Source organism: Crocuta crocuta, unplaced genomic scaffold (genome assembly GCF_008692635.1).
Source record: "Crocuta crocuta isolate KB4526 unplaced genomic scaffold, BGI_CrCroc_1.0 scaffold556, whole genome shotgun sequence".
NCBI classification, from domain to species: Eukaryota; Metazoa; Chordata; class Mammalia; order Carnivora; family Hyaenidae; genus Crocuta; species Crocuta crocuta.
In genome coordinates this window covers 1,701,039-1,721,882 of record NW_027527436.1, presented here as the reverse complement: position 1 = coordinate 1,721,882, position 20,844 = coordinate 1,701,039, and the positions used below count along the sequence as shown (strand labels likewise).

At 35.8% G+C, this 20,844-nt stretch overlaps 1 long non-coding RNA gene across 1 annotated transcript in view; it reads left to right on the top strand.

The window, feature by feature from the left end:
• Positions 1–20,844, top strand: part of LOC144227892 (uncharacterized) — a 49,909-nt gene that overhangs the window by 12,410 nt on the left and 16,655 nt on the right. Inside the window, exons 2-3 of the long non-coding RNA XR_013334062.1 lie at positions 6,576–6,768; positions 19,780–19,839. This is a non-coding gene — a long non-coding RNA (uncharacterized LOC144227892). The remainder of the gene's footprint in view (positions 1–6,575; positions 6,769–19,779; positions 19,840–20,844) is intronic.

The following is a 20,844-nucleotide window of genomic DNA, read 5'->3' as shown; positions in this document are numbered from 1 at the left end:
ATTTTTTTCCCTCCATGTCTTTTTCTTTGCTGTATTTCTATCTCTTGATGTCTGCTTACTACATGTTTCTTGCCTCCAGGAGAGGCATGATGGGCAAGGAACAGAAAGCCATGCTATGTCCTTCTGCTACATCCAATTAGATCTCCAACTCCATGGCTTTAGCACTCTGGTGTCTCCTCATTTGGGTTAAAGACACTAAAAGAATAATTAATACCAGTCACATTGTTGAAGGTGGGGAGACACCAGGTAGCACCCTACTTTTATCATTTAGATGAAGATACGATCTCCCTAGGACTCTCCCCACCACTCATCTATACAACTCTTCTTCTTCATTGCACACTTTTCTTTTTCTCCATCTTAGAATCATTGTAAAATATGCCTTTAAAGAAAATCAAAGGAAGATGATAGCATTCTCACATATTGGTCCACTTTTGTGAGTCCCCCGACATTAAACAAAGTGTCAGCATCAGTCTCTCCATTTTGAAACATTGATTTTTTTGAATCCCATATTCTTCTACCCATAGCTACTATTTGCAGCTGTCTGTCACTCTGGCGTGGACAGGAGAAGAAAGGCTATTGTTTCAGTGAGTGAATTTGATGGTATGCAAAAAGATGCCACAGTTGAACACTGTATCCAGCTAATTTTTCCAGAGATCAAATATTAGAGCTACCTATTCAGCTATATGCCAGCCAGCTTAGTAAGAGGAAGATACACAAAGCACTCCCACACTCTTGTTCTATGTCTCTCTCTTTTTTCCCCCTCTATCTGTCTTTAGCTCTGAGTGTTTTCTGTTTCTCTCTGTTATTTCCAACATTTTCTTTATTTAATTTAGCTTATGTTTTACACAGAAGACATAAAATATCTTTGATGAATCACAACTATTGCATAAACAAAACTGCCTTGAAGCTATTTTGTACATATATTTCTCATTTACTGAAGGCAGAGGGTGCTATATGCAAAGAAATTAGGTGTAGTTACTAGGCAGGATTTCCAAAGACAGACACTTGAAGACATTTATAGTGCCACATTATAGAATTGCTTTAAAATGTATCATTTCTCTCAGATGCTGCCAAATGTACTATGATGCATGTCCTTACTGAGATATACAGACAGCAAATGTTATACACATATTCTTCTCATCGAGGAAGCAATGTGTTGTAACTAATAATGATTTCTCCAAATCACAGATTAATTGGTTTGCAATTAATTTGGCATATCTTAAGTGTAGCAAAGAATCCTTCACCTGAGTTCATCTACAGTAATAAAACATTTTTGCAGATAATATTGCTGGAGTGCCCAGATAGCATCCTTCTCAATGAAATCTCCAATCTTCCATTAACCAGTTAGGTGAGAAGGCAGAGAAAATAAGAACTAAACATCTCATTGTTTCTCCTTCCAAAAACTGACATATTTTGAATTTTTTCCTCAAGTGGTTAAAATTTTGAAGTATTTCACTGTATAGCTTGGAAATGGACGAAAGGAAAAATAAGGTGCGGTGAACATGATTCACATGAATTACAAGTACAAAAGGTAAAGTGTAGTACTGAGCATTACATAATTTCAAAAGCTCTCTAAAAGAGCCAGAACTACAAACTTTGAAAGGTCAGTGGATATTGAAGTGTTTTGACATGCCATAAGGATAAAAAGCCTCAAGGACAAGCAATTTGACTTGTTCAAAAAAGGTATTATTTCTCTAAAACATTCACTTTTGATATCTTCCCTTATTACAGTTATCTGCAGACTAAATTGTATAGGGCAGATACGTAAGACACTTCAAAAATCTTTGCAGCAAGCAAAGCCCAACATCCAAAATGAATTATCCAAGATGAAGTATTCATTTTTGTATTCAAGGCTTTATAGGCATTTAGAAGATGCCAGAGTAAATTTGAATGTCTGGTGGGACTAATAGAAAGTCAGATCAGTGAGAGTGAACCTCTAGGGCCGGCTTCTGGATCCTGAGATTCAACAATCTAAATGTGATGTGGTATTTTTTTGTAAAGCCTAAAATGTTGAGTAATTAGATAACTGACATTATCTTATTATTTTATTAGTAATCATTACTTATGATCCAGTAATTACTAATGATCTAATCAACCTATGTTAAGTCAGAAATGAATAGTAATTTGTGTGTACTGATACTCTTTGTATTTGGAAGTTTCTCAGTTTGGAAAATTTGTAAAAACTACTATTACATTCAAAACAAAATGGAGACTACTTAATACCTAGTAACAAGTTAGTTGAATTGTTTGTGTGTCAATGAGATAGATAGCCAGCAGCCTGCACCAGAGGGTAGAGCCATTAACTTACTGACTTAACATTTCAGAAATTTTTTTTTACAAATAATGATACCAGAGTAGTAAAGCAAGAATAGAAAAAAAATAATACATTTCATTTGTAATGATGATAGCCCAGAGCCTAAGGAAAGAATGCCATGATTGCTTCTGATTTCCATTCTTGGGAGCTTAGGAACAGTAGCTCTAATCAAGATAAATCAAGAAATATAACATATTATATCTTTAAAATATTTACCCATAAAGGGGCACCTGGGTGGCTAAGTCAGTTAAACTTCTGACTTCAGCTCAGGTCATGAACTCACAGTTCATGGGTTTGAGCCTCCATGTTGGCCTCTGTGCTGACAGCTCAGAGCTTGGAGTCTGTTTTGGATTCTGTGTCTCCCTCTCTCTCTGCCCTTCCCCTGCTCATGCTCTGTCTTGCCTGCTCTCTCAAAAATAAACATTAAAAATAATGTTTATAAAATATTTTTATAAAAATAATATTTCGGGTTTTCTATGTAGAGTATCATGTCATCTGTGAAAAGTGAAAGTTTGACTTCTTCTTTGCCAATTCTGGTGCCTTTTATATCCTTTTGTTGTCTGATTGCTGATGCTAGGACTTCCAGCACTATGTTAAACAGTGGTGAGAGTGGACATCCCTGTTGCCAGAAGCCTACTAGAACTGATCCATGGATTCAGCAAACTTGCAGGATACAAAATCAATGTACAGAAATCGGTTGCATTTTTATACACCAACAATGAAGCAACAGAAAGAGAAATCAAGAAACTGATCCCATTCACAATTGCACAAAAAACCATAAAATACCTAGGAATAAACCTAACCAAAGATATAAGAGATCTGTATGATGAAAACTAGAGAAAACCTATGAAGGGAATTGAAGAAGACACAAAGAAATGGAAAAACATTCCATGCTCATGAATTGGAAGAATAAATATAGTTAAAATGTCATTACTACCCAAAGCAATCTACACATTCAATGCAATCCCAATCAAAATTGCACCAGCATTCTTCTCAAAACTAGAACAAACTATCCTAAAATTTGCATGGAACCACAAAAGACCCCAAATAGTCAAAGTAATATTGAAGAAGAAAACTAAAACTGGGGGTATCACCATCTCAGACTTTAGCCTCTACTACAAAGCTGTCATCATCAAGACAGTATGGTATTGGCACAAAAACAGACACATAGACCAATGGAACAGAATAGAGAACTCAGAATTGGACCCAAAAATGTACAGCCAACGAATCTTTGACAAAGCAGGAAAGAGTATCCAATGGAAAAAACACAGCCTCCTCATCAGAGAAATACAAATCAAAACCACACTGAGATACCACTTCATGCCGGTCAGAATGGCTAAAATGAGCAAACCAGGGGACTCTAGATACTGGCAAGAATGTGGAGAAATGAGCACCCTTCTACACTGTTGGTGGGAATGTAAACTGGTACAGCCCTTCTAGAAAACAGTGTGGAAGTTCCTCAAAAAATTAACAATAGAACTCCCCTAGGACTCAGCAATAGCACTGCTAGGAATTTACCCAAGGGATACAGGAGTGCTAATGCATAGGGGCACATGTACCCTAATGTTCACAGCAGCACTCTCAACAGTAGCCAAAACATGGAAAAAGCTTAAATGTCCATCAATGGATGAATGGATGAAGAAGATGTGGTTTATCTATACAATGGAATACCACATGGCAATGAGAAAGAATGAAATCTAGCCATGTGTAGCAACATGGATGGAACTCGAGGGTGTTATGCTGAGCGAAATAAGTCAGGCAGAGAAGGACAAATACCTATATGTTTGCACATACAGGAGGATTAGGAGGAACTTAATGGAGAACCATGGGGGAGAAGAAGGGGGGAAATAGTTGGGGGAGGGATGAAGGCAAACCATGAGAGACTATTGAATGCTGAGAACAAACTGCAGGCTGATGGGGGTGGGGGAGAGGGGAAGGGGGGTGATGGGCATGGAGGAGGGCACTTGTTGGGATGAGCACTGGGTGTTATATGGAGACCAACTTGACAATAAACTCTTTAAGAAATAATATTTCATAAAATAATATTTCATAAAAATAATATTTCTGGTAAGAAATAATTACTTGTGCCTACTTCACGAAATACTGTGTTCATTCTTTGGAAGCAGTAAAAGGGACATGGAAAGGTAAAGACACATTCCACATCCTCGATAGTGTTTATAGTCTCATGGACAAAACCAAGAATCAATCAAAGAATACAATTGTGGGACAGAGAAAGAGAAAGGACAATTGCTGAATGTGAACTGATTACAGCAATTGCAATCTGGTTAAAAAAGCAGAAACTGAAATAAGAAATTTCTAGGTTCAAATATTGGCTCAGCTGCTCTCTACTTCTGTGATCTTTGGGTTTGTTCTTAATCCTTCTGAGCTGGTTATCTCATCAATAAAACAGAGATAAAACTACCTTTTATTTTGTCATTATGAGGATTAACATTAACAAGAAAGTGTATGTAAAAGTACTTGACTCATGTTAAACACACAAAATTGGTATTGCTCTCAAAATCTGTGCTACTCTAACATCAGTATCCTAGTAAACTGCTGAATCTGCTTCCACACTCAGATGCAACCAAGGAGATTCTGACTGCTTCTCTTTCCTCTTCAGTCTTTCTCTGCCTTTTTATGCTGCTTTCAAAGGCAGAAGTCCATCACAGGGATGGGTGGAAGAGAGAAACTTTAGTGGCCAGAGGAGGTTGAGGAAAACAAGATACTACTTTAATCCTGGCTAATCAGGGACACTTCAGATGGGGGAAAATGACAAGAACCCAGTGCCCAGCATGCGTAAATGAGAATCCTTAGGATATGAGACTTAACAGTCAACCCAAGTACTTTAATGTTGAATCCCAGCTGAATTATGGCTCTTTAGCTTACTTCTCCCCAAATTTACTATGAGAAGCAAACATAAGACTGAGCCTGCAAGAGTGGGCAGGTTGTCCCAGTTGTGAGGAAAGAGTCTATAGCAGCTGGGAACCAGAGAGACCCCTGACTTACATAGAAAGAAAGGCATTCACACAGATTCATTCTTATACCTAGTATTTATCAATACTTACTGTTTTAAGTGGTGGGGATATAACAATAAAAAAATAGATCTGTAATCATGGAACATATTCTAATGGAAGGTCAGTCAAGAATCAAGACAACAATGGGGCACCTGGGTGGCTCAGTATGTTAAGCATCTGACTTTGGCTCAGGTCATGATCTCATGGTTCATGAGTTCAAGGCCCTCCTTGGTCTCTGTGCTGACAGCTCAGAGCCTGGAGCCCGTTTCAGATTCTGTGTTGCCCTCTCTCTCTGCCCCTCTGCCACTCACATCTGTCTCTCTCTCTCCTTCAAAATTAAACATTAAAATTTTTTTTATAAAGAATCAAGGCAACAAGTAGAGTTGATGGTGATAAATGATAAACAACAAAATTAGGAAGGAAAGGGAAACAGAATGCCAGAGGGTATGAAATCTTAAGCGGGCTGGGCAAGGGAGGACCCAGGGGTAGGTAACCTCTGAGTGAAGATGCAAAAGAGTTGAGGACAACCACTGTGAAGACACCTGGGGGGAGAGAATTTTAAGCAGAGAGAATAACAAATGCAAAGTCCTGAAGTAGGAGCGAGCTTGTTTCCTGTTTGAGGAGGAGCAAGCTCATCAGGGTTGATGGAGTGGACCAAGTAAGAGAGACACAAGAGATGAATTTAGAGAGGCGGCAGCACAAGACCCGTACAGCCCTAGAGCCCAGCTCACTCTGAGTAAGGCAGGGACAGGGCCATTGGCAGCTTTATCAATCAGCTTCTGTCACCATAATTCAGTGTAACAGATCATTTCTAAACCTACTAGCTTCGCAACAACCATCCGTTCTCACTCATGCATCTTTGGTTGGGTTGGTCAGCCCATCTAATCTAGTCTCAAATGAGTTTCCTGCCAAGGTAAAGATTGGTCCAGATCTGCCCTAGCTTCTTGGACCCAGGGGCTACCCAGGGCATGTTCTTTTCTAGCGATGCTAGAGGTACACGGGAGCGAGTTTAAAAGGACAAAGACGGTTCAAGTTTCTGCTTGTGTTGCCTCCACTAATATTTCATTCGCCAAAGCAAGTCACATGGTTGAGTCCAAAGTCAAGAGGCTGGAGGATGCACTCTACCTCCAGTGGAGAAAATGCGGTCACAAAACAAAGGGTACGGATACAAGAGCTGGCAGCCTGTAGTTAAGTCTATGACAGAGATTCGAGCAAAGGAATCCAATGGCAAACTTTTGTTTTAACAGGATCACTCTATCAGCTGTTGAAAGAGACTGAGGGAGGAGAGAACTCAGAGGAAGATCAATCCATGAGTGATGATGGTGCCTCCAATCAGGGTGATTCGCAGCGCAGATGGCAAGGAAGGTTGCATTCAGGTCATGTTTTGAAATTATAGCATGACATTCGTCAAAGAAAAACTGCACTGGACAAATTAAACAGGCAAGTGAGGCTTTATTCAAGGCCATTACAATAAGAGCAAAGACGGACCTCAATTCTGCTTTAAAAAAAAAAATGTAAGCCCTGAGATAAACTGGTGGAAAAGTCCTACAGAGGAAGTTGGTCACCTGTGATTTGGTTGTCTGTGTTTGCTAATTGTGATTTATCACAGTTAGGCTCCGATCTTCCCACAGATACTGGGGAAGACACTATCTCCTATGGTTACATTTCAAAAGGATGGTTCCCCAACCCCCGAGAAAGAGCCTCCTGAGTTGTAAAACTGGAGAAAGGGGAGAAAATTTATCTACGTTTCAAAGAGGTAGAGAAAGAATGTGAAATTACAAGTTTTCTGAAGTAAATCCTCTATAAAAAGAGAAGTCATGGACCTATGGTCAGGAAGAAATCTGTCTAAAGTTTAGTGGAGTCGAGAGACCATTATGGCTATCTTGGTCACAGTTAAGTGCATGTACTCTAGTGTGAGACTGTCTAGATTAAATTCTGGCTTCTCCAATTCCTGACTTGTGACCTTAACATCTTTGTGCCTCAGTTTTTTCATCTGTAAAATGGGCATGATATAGTGCCAAACCCATAGGATTATGTGGGGATTAAAATAGTTAATATATTTGTATAGCATTCAGGACAATTCTTAGCATGTAGTAAACAATAACTATTATTATTATTATTATTGAGATCAAGCTAACACATTCTCCTAAGGAGTCAGAGATCAGACATGAGAAGAATAGAGGAGTAAGTATAACTTCAAGGTTTTTTTTGTTTCCTTGTTTTTTAAAACTGAATTACTGAAAAAATGGAATTGCTCTTACTGAGATAGGGAAGGGTGTACGCACAGATTTTAGTATATGGGACGTGATAACTCCAAACAGAGTTTAAGTTTATGAGCATTCAGGGGAAGGATTTAATTATGTAATGTCATTTCACTTTCTTCCTAATTAAAACATATATCATATACTGTATTTTAAGAGTTCTGAGTACAGGGGTGCCTGGATGGCTCAGTTGGTTAAGCAACTTACTCTTGATTTTGGCTCAGGTCGTGATCTCAGAATTGTGAGATCAAGCCCCACAGCAGACTCTGAGCTGACAGCATGGAGTCTGCTTGGAATTCTTTCTCTCCCTCTCTCTCTGCCCCTCTTTCTCTAAATAAATAAATAAACACTAAAAAAAGGAGTTCTGAGTAGGATGTTAGGAGACTTTCATGTTAATTTTTTCTTTATGCTCCAAATTAGACATTGGTATTTATACCAATAAATAAAATAAATAAAATTGGTATCCTAATACCAAGAGGTATTAGGCAAAGATATTAATTATTGTAAGCTCTAATTAAAAAGAACAAAATCTTATAGGAAACTATTTTTAAAAGTTTGCATTGTTAACCTTAACATGTATTCATTTGTGCCATTAAAGAATCACCCTTGGGGTGCCTGGGTGGCTCAGTCAGTTAAGCGTCTGACTTCTTGATTTCTGCTCAGGTCATAATCTCAAGGTTCGTGAGTTCGAGCCCTGCATCAGGCTCTGTGCAAACATTTCAGAGCCTGGCACCTGCTTTAGATTCTGTCTCCCTCTCTCTGGCCCTTCCCTGCTTGCCCTCTGTCTCTCTCTCTCTCTCTTAAGAATACATTTAAAAAAAACATTAAAAAATTTAAAGAATCATCCTTAGTTCAGAAAGCAAAGTATCTCCTAGAATAAATGCTGTACCTGCAAAAGCTATGCCTTGTTTACCACAGTGCCAGCATGTCCCAGTGCAATCCCAGCCACACAAATGTGCTCAATACATATTTATGGAATAAATGAAACCATAGACTGACACTTTATGTTTAGTGTAGTTGTGTCCACATAAATATTGCTTTGTAATCCTGTGAACTATTTGACTTGCAGCATGTGCAATTCTTCTAGCCTGCAATTTGCCAAATGATAGATCAATATATTAAAATTCTCAACCTGAGGTTTGCATTAGCATTTTGAGATAAAGAACATGGCCAGCAGGGTAAATTTCATCCAAACTCTTGATAGGATTACAATATTGATAATTGTACTATTAATGAATACATTAAAAACAAGTGGAAAATAACAATCTGGATTTTACTTCATATAGATAAGTTTACATAATGGGGTGGCTTCGTTTTTCTTTTGGTAAAGGATTAAATAATATGTTTCTGTGTAAGACTTTCCTAGTCCTAAGACTAATGGTTATCAAATTTATCTTTTGTTTCCGTCCCATTCTCCCTCCTTCCTCCTTTTCTCTCTCTCTTCTTCCTTTTCTCTATTCTTTCCTTCTTTGTTTCCTTCATTACATCATCATTTTTGCAAGAGAGAAATTCTGATCTCTAAAATGAGAACCAGATGTATAGAGTTGGGAAGAGAAAAATATTTTTAAGATTAATAAAGTTAGAGTTATATTTTGAATATCATTTGCTTATTTTATTGCCATCCTGATACATAAATTCTTGGAAGAAACATAGTTAAAACATTTCCTTAAAGAAAAGGATATCCATAGAAGTCTGTTGCAAATGTGTTATCATCTGAATTATTGAGTTATTGTCTTATGGTGGATTTTTTTTTTTTTATCATTTGAGACCTCATCAAGCCAACAGTGATTCCATACTCTACTTAAGAGAAGAAATTGGAGAAAACCAAAAACAAATACAAACAAAATCAAATTACTTAACACAATTACAATAATCTTTTAGCATTTTTCTTGCTTAGTAAATGATATTTAAAGTCTTTTGAAATTAACAACAGAACTCCCCTATGACCACTGCTAGGAATTTACCCAAGAGATACAGGAGTGTTGATGCATAGGGGCACATGTACCCTTATGTTCATAGCAGCACTCTCAACAATAGCCAAATCATTGAAAGAACCTAAGTGTCCATCAACTGACGAATGGATCAAGAAGATGTGGTTTATCTATACAAGGGAATACTACATGGCAATGAGAAAGAATGAAATCTGCCCATGTGTAGCAACATGGATGGAACTTAAGGGTGTTATGGGAGCAAAATAAGTCAGGCAGAGAAGGACAGATACCATATGTTTGCACATATAGGAGGATTAGGAGAAACTTAACGGAGGACCATAGAGGAGGAGAAGGGGAAAAATAGTGGGGGAGAGGGAGGGAGGCAAACCATGAGAGACTCTTGAATATTGAGAACAAACTGAGGGCTGATGGGGGTAGGGAGAGGGGAAGGGGGGTGATGGGCATGGAGGAGGGCACTTGTGGGGATGAGCACTGGGTGTTATATGGAAACCAACTGGACAATAAACTATGAAGGGTAAAAAAATAAAGTCTTTTGAAATAAATACGCACTATATTTCATAATTAAGAGGAGAGACATTTTTAAAGAAACAAATATCAGATTTAATGATTCCTTTAAAAATATTAGTAAAACTTTCATTGTGTTTGTTTCTTGAAAACTTCTGTATGAGCTGAAGTTTTGTGTCCCAAGTTTGTTTTATTTATTTATTTATTTATTTATTTATTTTTGCCTATATCAGGGCTGTTTCACATTTACATCTGACTGTTCTTTTATGGCAATACACATTCAGTGTTAAGTCGTAGACTCCTTGGGCCTCCTTGTTCAGTGGTTAATGATTTGTAAACAAACATTTAAAAGCTAATTAAGAAAACCTATATTCTTGCAAAAAATTATTCCCTAGTTTGATCCAATTTTTGTAAATTGAATCTGGACTGGGTCCTCGGATGTGAAATTCATTATTCTACAAGCGTTTACACAGTCTTCCAAGGACCTACGAGGAGAACTTCTTGAAATATCTTCTGATTGAGTTGTGTGGGCCTGATTAGCAAAATCTATTCCGGGTCAGAATCTCTGATACCATTCTATTTATTTAAGTTTATGTTTAATGCATAAATTTAAGTTGAAGTCTGATACTGGTGGGCTAAAAAAAACATTGGAAAGGATAACATATTTTTGGTTTTTATGTATTATTTAAAATTTACTGAATTTTTTTATATATTGAACAGGTTGATAATAAAATAATATTTGTGATGAGCAAGAAAGGAATGTTTTGTAATTCCTTATTGTTATGAAAAATATATTTGAAAACACATAAGAAATACCCACATTTATTTTTATTCTGTTTCCTATTATGTTCCATTGATTGCTTATTTGCCTACCCAGAGACTACATGCCTTATGAGGGTAGAAATTCTGCTTGTCTGTCTTTCCTAATTAGCAATTTATTTCAGTTCTTTAGCTAATCTCTTTGACATCTCATTGCAACCCAGGCATGAGGTAAAATATTTCAAAATTTGATTTTTATTTTCATAGATGCAATTGAACATTTATATTAACACCATTGTTTATTATTTCCCTATTATTTACTGCATATTCTCTGTTATTCAAGCAATTACAGATTTACATTATACTTCATTACATTCTCCAATTCACTGGTCAATCAGGTGAATTGTTTGAGAATTCTCATGAGTTACCAAGATTGTTGCAATTTTGGTAATTACATTGGTAATACACCACCATGAGTCAATAAACTGTCATAGTATAGTAAATATTCCATTTCTACCACTCTGTTAATTTATTTCCATGAGGATATTCTGTGGGAGTTGAATGGTATCAACAGCCCTTATTTGTTTTTTATTTTATTTTATTTTACTTATTTTATTTTATTTTCATTTGTTTTGTTTTTTTTTGTTTGTTTGTTTTATGTTATATTCAGTTGACTTAAAAAGTTATAGATTTTCTAAGATTTTTAAAAGTCAGGTTTGAAAAATGGGAAATTACCCATTTGTGTGTTTAACTATATTTAGATGTTTAGCTAATGAATATATTCAGATATTTTTCAGAATAAAGAATTGCACTGTTAATGCTGTAGATGTGTTTTAGAGAACAAAGTAAGACTAAGATGCCTTGCCTCACAAATCCAGTTGCTGACATCTGTTAAGACAGAAGTCATGCACTGACTTCCATGTCTTTAGGCACCAGGGAGAGTTTAATCGAGTATCATTATGCTGTTGTTGAAACATAAGCTAGTTTTACAGAGAAAAAATGTTTTTCTTAAGACAAAAATAAAACTAAAGTTTAATGCCTGGGTTGGTTGTTAGCCCAGGAAAGTATATACAAATAATTAAACCTTACATATGTAATTCATATATTTCTGTAGCATTGGCTCTGTAGAATACGGTGGATTATATTAAAATGTAGAAATCTGTTATGCTTTCATTAATTAGTTTTCTTTTAAAATCCAACCCATTTCTTCTTTAATTTATTGGATGAGGAGTTGAGATTATAATTATTAGCATACTTTTATATAACTCTTTAAATTTGCAAATGTAAATATAAACACTTCTTAATATTTAATTTGATTAATATGTAAGAAATTTGAAAATGGATGCTTATTAATCACAAGATTACAGAATGGGGAAATGGATTCACCAATAAAGCCAAAGTATGTTTAAAACTTAAAAAAAAATTTTTAATTACTGATTCTGACTTGATTTACAGAAACCAGTTGAAATGGAGACCTGTGGCTAGATAATGTGCTATATGATAGATCATTTAAATCTCTTATTCTTCATAATCAGTTTTGTAGTTCAAATGCTTTGGCCAGTATGTTAGTTTATTATTTTGGCTTTTATAGACTTTAAATGCTTTAATAAAGTATTCATTTTGAGTGCCTTTAATGAAGTATTCAATTTAAAATCAAATGTGGTGCACCTGGGTGGCTCAGTCGGTTGAGGCATGAGCCAGGTAATGATCTCATCGTTTTTGAGTTTGAGTCCATGTGGGCTCTGTGTTGACAGCTCACAGCCTGAAGCTTGCTTCAGATTCTGTGTCAGCCTCTCTCTCTGCCCCTTCTCCACCCGCACTCTGTCTCTCTCTCTTTCTCAAAAATAAACATTAAAAAAATAAAAAATAAAATGGAATATAAACATAAGCATTACTGCTTTCAGAAATATGTATAAGAGACCTCCCATGTCGATGGTAACTTAACAGATGACATGTGTTATCACTACATTTATATTTCTTCACCTATAACTAAGATTTCAGAGGAGGAAAATACAAATAAATTGGTATTAGGTATGTGGTCAAGCAACTTTAAAAAATACGTAGGACAATAAAATTTTAAAAACAATTCCTTTTTTAAACTAAACAGAATGCTTACTTTTAGTCTCATTACACACAAGATATTAGCAAAAGCAAATATGTTTTTAAATTATGTTTAGTTTAAATCACATTTTAGAGAAAGGAAATTTAAGGGATGATTCCGAAGAGAAAGTTATTTCCAATTATGTTTCTAAAAGTATAATGAAAAGAAGCTAATCATTTAAAACATCAGGATAATCAAACTACCAGCAGCCTACTGATGACTGGAACCCTTGCAACTAGCACTGTTAATTAGCACATATTTTGTATGTTATATCTATTATATATTCTTACAGTGATACCTAGTTTTTTCTTAAAATTTTTCAGTATGTTTAGGCTATATGGTTCTTCTGCCAGTTATTTCAAATTGTCTCAAATATCCAAAAAAAATTTCAACATATTTACTGATTTTTAAAATCTGTGTGAAGAACACTCGTGGTGTTTCAGCCTGTGTTGTTTAAGAGTCAACTGTTTATACACCGATATCTATAGAGATGTTCCATGAAATAAATTTTGAAGTCAGCCATGGAACTGGTGATCAACTTAAAAACCAGACTGAGAAAGATACAAGGAGAAATATAATGACTTTATCAGACTCTCTTTAGGACCATTCTTAGAAATTAAGTCTGTTTTGGCAGATTCACTCTTGGGAATATCCAACAATTACTATGATATAAATGAACATATAAATAGGTATGATCATAATTACATGTATTATATTTTAATTTTAGATTTCACTTTCCATTGTTGAATTTATTTATGGTTTACTCAAGGTTAGTTTGAACATGGAAAACAATATAGCCACATTTGTCCTTGGGGTCAATACTTTTTTAGTAAAATAGCAGTTTAGGATCTAGGTAATTTCCTGGGTGTGGTGGCATAGGTAATAGCCATCAGGAAGATAATGCAGATTTTTGTGACAGAAATAAATTACTGGAAGTCCCAGGACTCCATTCCTGAAAATCCTTACCCTCAAATCTCCAATTTCTCTGCAATTATAGGATAAATGGTTACAAGAATCCTGACTACCTAATTTTAAGGGACAAAATGAACGAATGAGTGTCAAAAGATCTCTTGCAAAAGATGTATTTCCTTAAACTTAGTAGTTTCTGTAGGAGTCAGAACTAAAAGTAAGACTCAGACATTTCTACTATTGCTCTTGAAATGCTACCTGTTTTTCTTCAATTGCTTCCAATTGTTAGCATTTCTTTGTCATCAACATCCTGTCTGACCACACTTTAAAAGGCCAAGGTGACAACCACATTGTATTCCTGTTGATCATGCTTCTATTGATTAGATGGTTTGGGAAGAATGTTGAACTACAGGAAGTTTCTGCACTGTCAATCCCTAATTTGATTTACACAGTAACCATTTTGAGGACTAGAGTTGTTTTTCATTTTCTCCAGTTTCCAAAAGCTAAACTGTCCTTGATCAAAAATCATAATGCCCAGTCAGTTGGAATTTTTCTCTAGTACAAGATTTCACTTATCTTATTTACTAACTATTATAATTTTAAGTAATAGTATCAGCCTGAACATTTTAAATGTGGAATTTCCTAGCAACTAGAAATTTATTAATTTGAAGATAATTTTAGGCTGGATTAACATTGTATATGTCACCCTAAATCAGATATTGGAAGACCCAGTTGGGCCATTAATGAAATAAGTTAGATCCTAGCTTTCTACTCACAGTTTGTGTAAACACAGAGCAAACATAAGAACTAACTCCATGCAATGATCTGGTACTTTTTAAGAAGTCACTCTTCTTTACTTCCTAGGACTCAGTAGTGATATTCCACTGAAATAGCACTAGGCCCCAAAGACACTATATGGGAACAAGAATACTGGCAAGATTCTCCTCCCTTAACTTTGGAGAACTTTTGCTAGACGTCAACCATACAGTGGTGTCTTGTCTATTGCAAATGTTAGAGTAGCAGAATCAGGATGACCTTTTGTTATTATTTGTTTTTTGGCCATTTGTCAATTATATTAGTTTTATGCTCTGTGTTTTATTTCATAAAAGAATTTTTCACTAAAGCAAATAGAACAAATAGCAATTGTCATTGACTTTCAGTGCCCATTTAGTAATTTCCCTAGAAAATCTGGCTTATGATTTTATCAGAAAGAAAATGATCATCCACTATAGATTTTATAAAACTAGTCATATTAAAAACTCAAAAAAATTTAAATTTAGTTATTATTAACATGTAAAATAACTTATATTTTATTGTTACTTTTTCTAAATTGTGAGCAAACCTGTGTGTGTGGCGGGGGGGGGAAGGCAAGGCAGACAGCAACTGAGTCTCTCGTTATCAAAAGAGCTGTATTTAATTAAGTTAAATGGGGCACCTGGGTGGGTCAGTTGGTTAAGTGTCTAACTCCTGGTTTCAGCTCATACCATGTTCTCACGGTTCATGAGTTAGAACCCTGCATTGGGCTCTGGGCAGACAATGCCGAGCCTGCTTGGGATCACTCTGTCTCCCTCCCTCTGTGACTCTACTCCATTCTCTCTCTGAATAAATAAATAAATAAATTAAAGCTTAAAAATCAAATTACATAAAGCTATATCTATTGATGTCATGGAGACGTTGTGAGTTTCTAAAATAAAAATTTACTTGTGTATGTTTCATCAATCCTTCAAAACTTAGACTCAAAACACCTTTTCCCTTTTCAGTAGGAGTTATGGTTTCTTTAATAACACCCTTGTTTTTTTCATTAAATGAAGAATGATGTAATATCAATGATGCCATCACTGATCCTTCAGATTTTCCCAGTGGTTATAAATTGTTTCTCTCATGATCTGAGACTGCTGGGAGTAAACTTTATCTTAAGCATTCTTGGTTGATACGTGACCTTCCTCCTCAACGTAAGGTGGGCAGATAAAAACTGACTCATAAATTCACTTCCAACTTTTTATTTATTCTTCCTTCTTTTCTTTTTCTCTAACTGCCTCTACTATTCTCTTAGGAAGAAGCAGTTTAGGAAACCAAACTTGATGCTACTCATGTCTGGAACCCACCACCCCAAAGCAACACAGGAAGTAACAGTGTAGATACTTTTTAATGTTTAACATTATTTTTAGAAACATCCCGAAAGCCATCTTGGCTACCACTGTCAGTTCTACCTGGGTCAGAGACAATGGCTCACAGGCAGTTCATTCTGCTTCCGGATGGAGATGGGAATTCCTAAGTGCCTAGAAATCCTTTTCTTGACTGTATAACATTAATCCACATTAAAAAATGAAACTTAAATTGTTTCATTTTATTTCAAGGAAAAAAACAGAAAAGGTGTTAATTTTGTTTGAAATTTGTTCTATTGAATAGAAAACATCTATTTTTATGGGACTGATACCATCAAATTTAAGCCTGTAACCATAGATCTGTTTATGTAGGGAGACCCTTTTGCTCAGAAACGAATGTGAAACTTTTAGCATATGCTTTCTCTAGATAATTATAAAAATCTGTTCTTTTTAAAAAGATACAGATTATCTCTTCTTTCTAAAATGACTTGCAGATAAATTTAAAATGCCAGCATTTTAGATTTCAAACACAATTCAAATATTTGGTGTTCTAGTAATTATGCAAATGATAAAAATCAATGCATGTCAAGACTTTGTGTCTGATTTCTGATCAGGTAAGTCTGTTGTAAAATGTCATTTCCAAAGCAGTGAAAGCTCTACCAGGACAAACAAAATTTACTTTAAATATCATGAGCTACTGGGGCGCCTGGGTGGCTCCGTTGGTAAGCGTCCCACTTCAACTCCGTCATGATCTCGGGGTTCATGGGTTGGAGCCCTGTGTTGCGAACGAAATGACACAAAGACAGGACACACACAAAGGACAGACACAGACACAACTCCGGCCGGAGGAACAATTCTAAGCAAGCCCCTCTTGCGGTTTATTTTATACCCCGGCAACTGGATACAAACTGAAGTCTACAAGATGCATTCCTTTACCAATTAAGGGCAAGTAGCCAAACACATTTCAAGGACAGGGGGGAGCAAAGGGAGGAAGCGACCACAACATGTTTACTAAGAGGCCTGTTCACAATTCCAGCCTCCTCCTTACTTCTAAGGAGGGCATGTTCCCTCGTTTGCGAGCGGATCATTAAACTTGGATATTGTGTGCAGGCCTCCTGGCACAGCATCCTGTTTGCAGGCATGCTTTGCCCAGGCAGGGAGCCCCGTGTGCAGGCACATCCCCGCGTCCCTAACCACGCTTTCCTGTGGTCACTGCCGGGCACCCACAGCCCTATATGTAGGGTTTTGTGCGGACAGTTCAGAGCCTGGAGCTTGCTTCAGATTCTGTGTGTCTCTCTCTGTCTCTCTGTCTCTGTTTCTCGGTCTCTCTCTCTCTCTCACACACACACACACACACGCACACACCCAAGGTTTTGGGGAAAATGTTTCAAATCTTGCCACAAACCAAACGCTGTGTCGACAAGACTGTTCATGATGTTAAATGACTGTCATCTATAACTAGTACCTATTGAACAACAGGATGGGTGTTACATCCGGTGCTACAGGAGGTAGAGAGCTGTGCTGAAGAGAGTTAATGGCAATTTCTATGGTGAGCAGCGATGTACCCTGAATATGGAAAGCCCAGGTTACAGTCTTTCTAAAACGATACCTGATAGCTTAATTTTCTCTTTAGCTTTTCCCAGAAGGTGTGTGTTTTATCTGGAAAATGATGCATGCTTTTAATTTTCGTGACATGCTACATTGATGCAATGCCATGTAATTGAGCATTTATCATTGTTACTACGTGGCAGCACTTGGGGTGAGCATGGGAGCCAGATTGCTTCCAAACTCCACAGCTTCCTTATTTAGATTCCTCACATGGCGCTACTGTTGCCGAATGCAAAACATATTGTACCATCTTGTGAATGGTAGTTTTTTCCCCTTTGTTAATAAGGTCACTCAAATGTAGCATTGAAGAATTGCGAATTGTGCTTAATATCTTACCTAATGGCTAAAGGCAGAGAAATGGGAAAAAAAATGTCCTTTACATTACTCTGGCTTTTAAAAAAGATTTTCTTATTTTTTAATTGTTATTGGTTTTTATTCAACCAAGAAAACATTTCTATATATTCTTGCTTTTCTCATTTGAAGGCATTATTGTTGCAAAAATAATGATACTATTACTACCAAATCTAATAATAATATTCATAGCTCACACTTATATAGTACTTTTTATGGCCCAGAAGCTGTTCCAAGCACTTTCTATATATTAACTCGGCTTTCATAACAGTCTTTTCAGATATTACTATTACTACCCCCATTTCATAGGTGGGACTAAGGTACAAAAAATAAAAGAAAGCCTGCCTAGCTACTGGGTGATGGAGTTTGGATTCAAACCTTAGGATTCCAGCTTTAGGGTCCATGCTCTTAAACCCTACGGTAAAACTGTTAACAAAATTTATTGGAATAAGACTGACAAAAATTATTGATCAAGAATGTCAATAATTATTAATGTGTCCATGATATTTTCTCTCTAGTGTTTTTTTGAAAATAAGTTCTAAGAAGTAAACGCATTTTATGTAAAATTTTGTGAAAATACTTTTTAAGTTTCTAAATAAAATCATACATTCTCTTTTTATTCCATACATATTTTGGTAGTACTCTAGTACTGTTCATTCTGCAGGTGTTTCTTTCTCCCACAGACTGAATATTGTCTCCCAAGGAAGGTTGTATTTACTGAAATGTTACATGGTCTTAAACCACATCAAAGTTCATACCAATTTCCCACTGAAGTGAAATGTTCTTTATCCTCTGGAGTCCCAAGGTTGGGCTGGAGTCATGTCCACATTCATAAATTTTCTGAAATTCTTTCAAAACTCTGGATGGACATCATTTGGTTAGAGGATTCACTTAACAGAGCTTAGTTTTCACTATAGGAAAAAAAATTAAATTGGTAAAAATAAATTGGGAAAACCGTCATAATGTGGACAGTTTTCAGTTTCATTTAACAAGCTCTGTGCTGAGCACTTGTATATAAATGTGTACTGGAGCATGCTGGGATATCGGCTGTGGAATGAGAAGAAAACTGGGGTTACCTGTTGACTTTACCGGTGTGCAAGGAAGGAACTGAAATAATAATAAAAAAAAACAGTGTTGCTCAAGCTCATCCCAGCAAACACAGCCAGGCAGTCAGAGTCCAGTACAAATATCCGTGCTGATATGATTCAGCCTGATTCAGCCCCTTATTAAGGCTTAGATGCCTGATCTGATTGGTGGAGCACAGTGACGGAGAATCTGAACAAAGATAATATCTCCAGATCTGACAGATGGTAATTATAGACCTGTGACTTTAAAAGGTGATTTTAAAAAAACCTTCCAAAAACCTGAGCATAATATGAGAGACCCAATTAAACTTTGTGCAGTTCAGAACCATAGTGCGTACTGAAATATCCCATAGGATAATTAATCACAAACTAGAAGAGGGATAATCAGACAAAATCATCCTGATGGAAGAGAAAGATAGAGAGGATGTATCCTGTTTAGGTTTCTATTCACACCATCCAAACACCAAATCTTAACTCATAAAACTATCATTCTACTAAGTTCTAACCATTCAGAACTCTGAGCTAAAGAGAACAGAAATGTAGAACAGAAGAAAGTGGTCCAAATATAACTTCTGAAGCAACATAACATTTTACACTATTAATAAGGGTCACAGGATTATGCTTGCATTCAAGACTTGGTTAAAAGATTAATTTAACACTCTGCTTAGGAAAAGTTATTGCTAAAATTTTTGGTGCTTAATTTATTATAATTTAAAAATAAATTAAACATATTTGAATTACAATTAGAAATAGGCTCATGAGAAATACTATAAAATTGTTATGAATATAAGATATATCTTTTTTCCCCTAAAATAGATTCTGGAGTATTGATTCATTTTTGGTGGGACACATGCTGTTGAAGGCTACAGAGAAAAGGTCAGTTTTCTGCAAAATTACTTTCATTATGTTGTCCCCGAAGGTACAAGACAAGTTAATTTAAAATTGCAATTACATCTTCACACCAAATATATCTGGATTAAAAATAACAAGAAATGGGTTTTTTTAGTTAAAATTTTAAACAAGTGAAATTAACTTAAATCTCATTAAGTCTGTCTTTTATTTTAAGTAAATATCCAGCAGGAGCTAGGTTATGTAAAGTTAAAATACAATACTTTAAGATAGTTGCAAATTTAAATGAACAATTTGAATGGGAAGTTAGAAAGTCATTGTGAATAGTTTTTAAGCTCTATCGAGTTATAACTGCCTTACAAACAATTGGACATGTTTAATGTATACCTTTTGATGAGTTTGGATATATGTGCACATCCGCAATACCATCGCCACAAAGTACTAACCATATCCATCACTTCCAAAAATTTCCTGTGTTCCTTTGTGGTTTTGTTGTTACTGTTGCTTGGTTTTGTTTTTATGCTAAGAACATTTAACATAAGGCTATAATATTAACATGGTTTAAAGTGCACAATACCACATTATTAACATGAGATACTACATGGTACAGAAGAACTGTAAATCTTACCTGTTTAGTATAACTGAAACTTTATACTCATTGAGCAACAATTCCCTGTTTATTGTAGATTATTTTCATAAAGCACAATGTCTTTTTTTTAGTAGGCAGACAATTGTGTTTGTAAAAACACAATTCTTGTGTTTGATTACTCAGTCAAACTCTACATCTCATTTTAATGTATAATTGCTACTAAATAAATTATAATGCCATGTTTTAGGTAATTTTCTCCACAGTAGATAGGTTTATAGGAAGAGGAGAAAAATATCTGATGGGTTCTATTATGTGCTAATATCTTGGGGGTGTTGTCTTATTTAGCGTAGAAACGGAAGCCCAGAGAGGTTAAGTAATTTACCCAAACCACAAATGTACTAAATGGATTTCTAGAAAAGATCTATATTTAAGTCTGTCAGAAA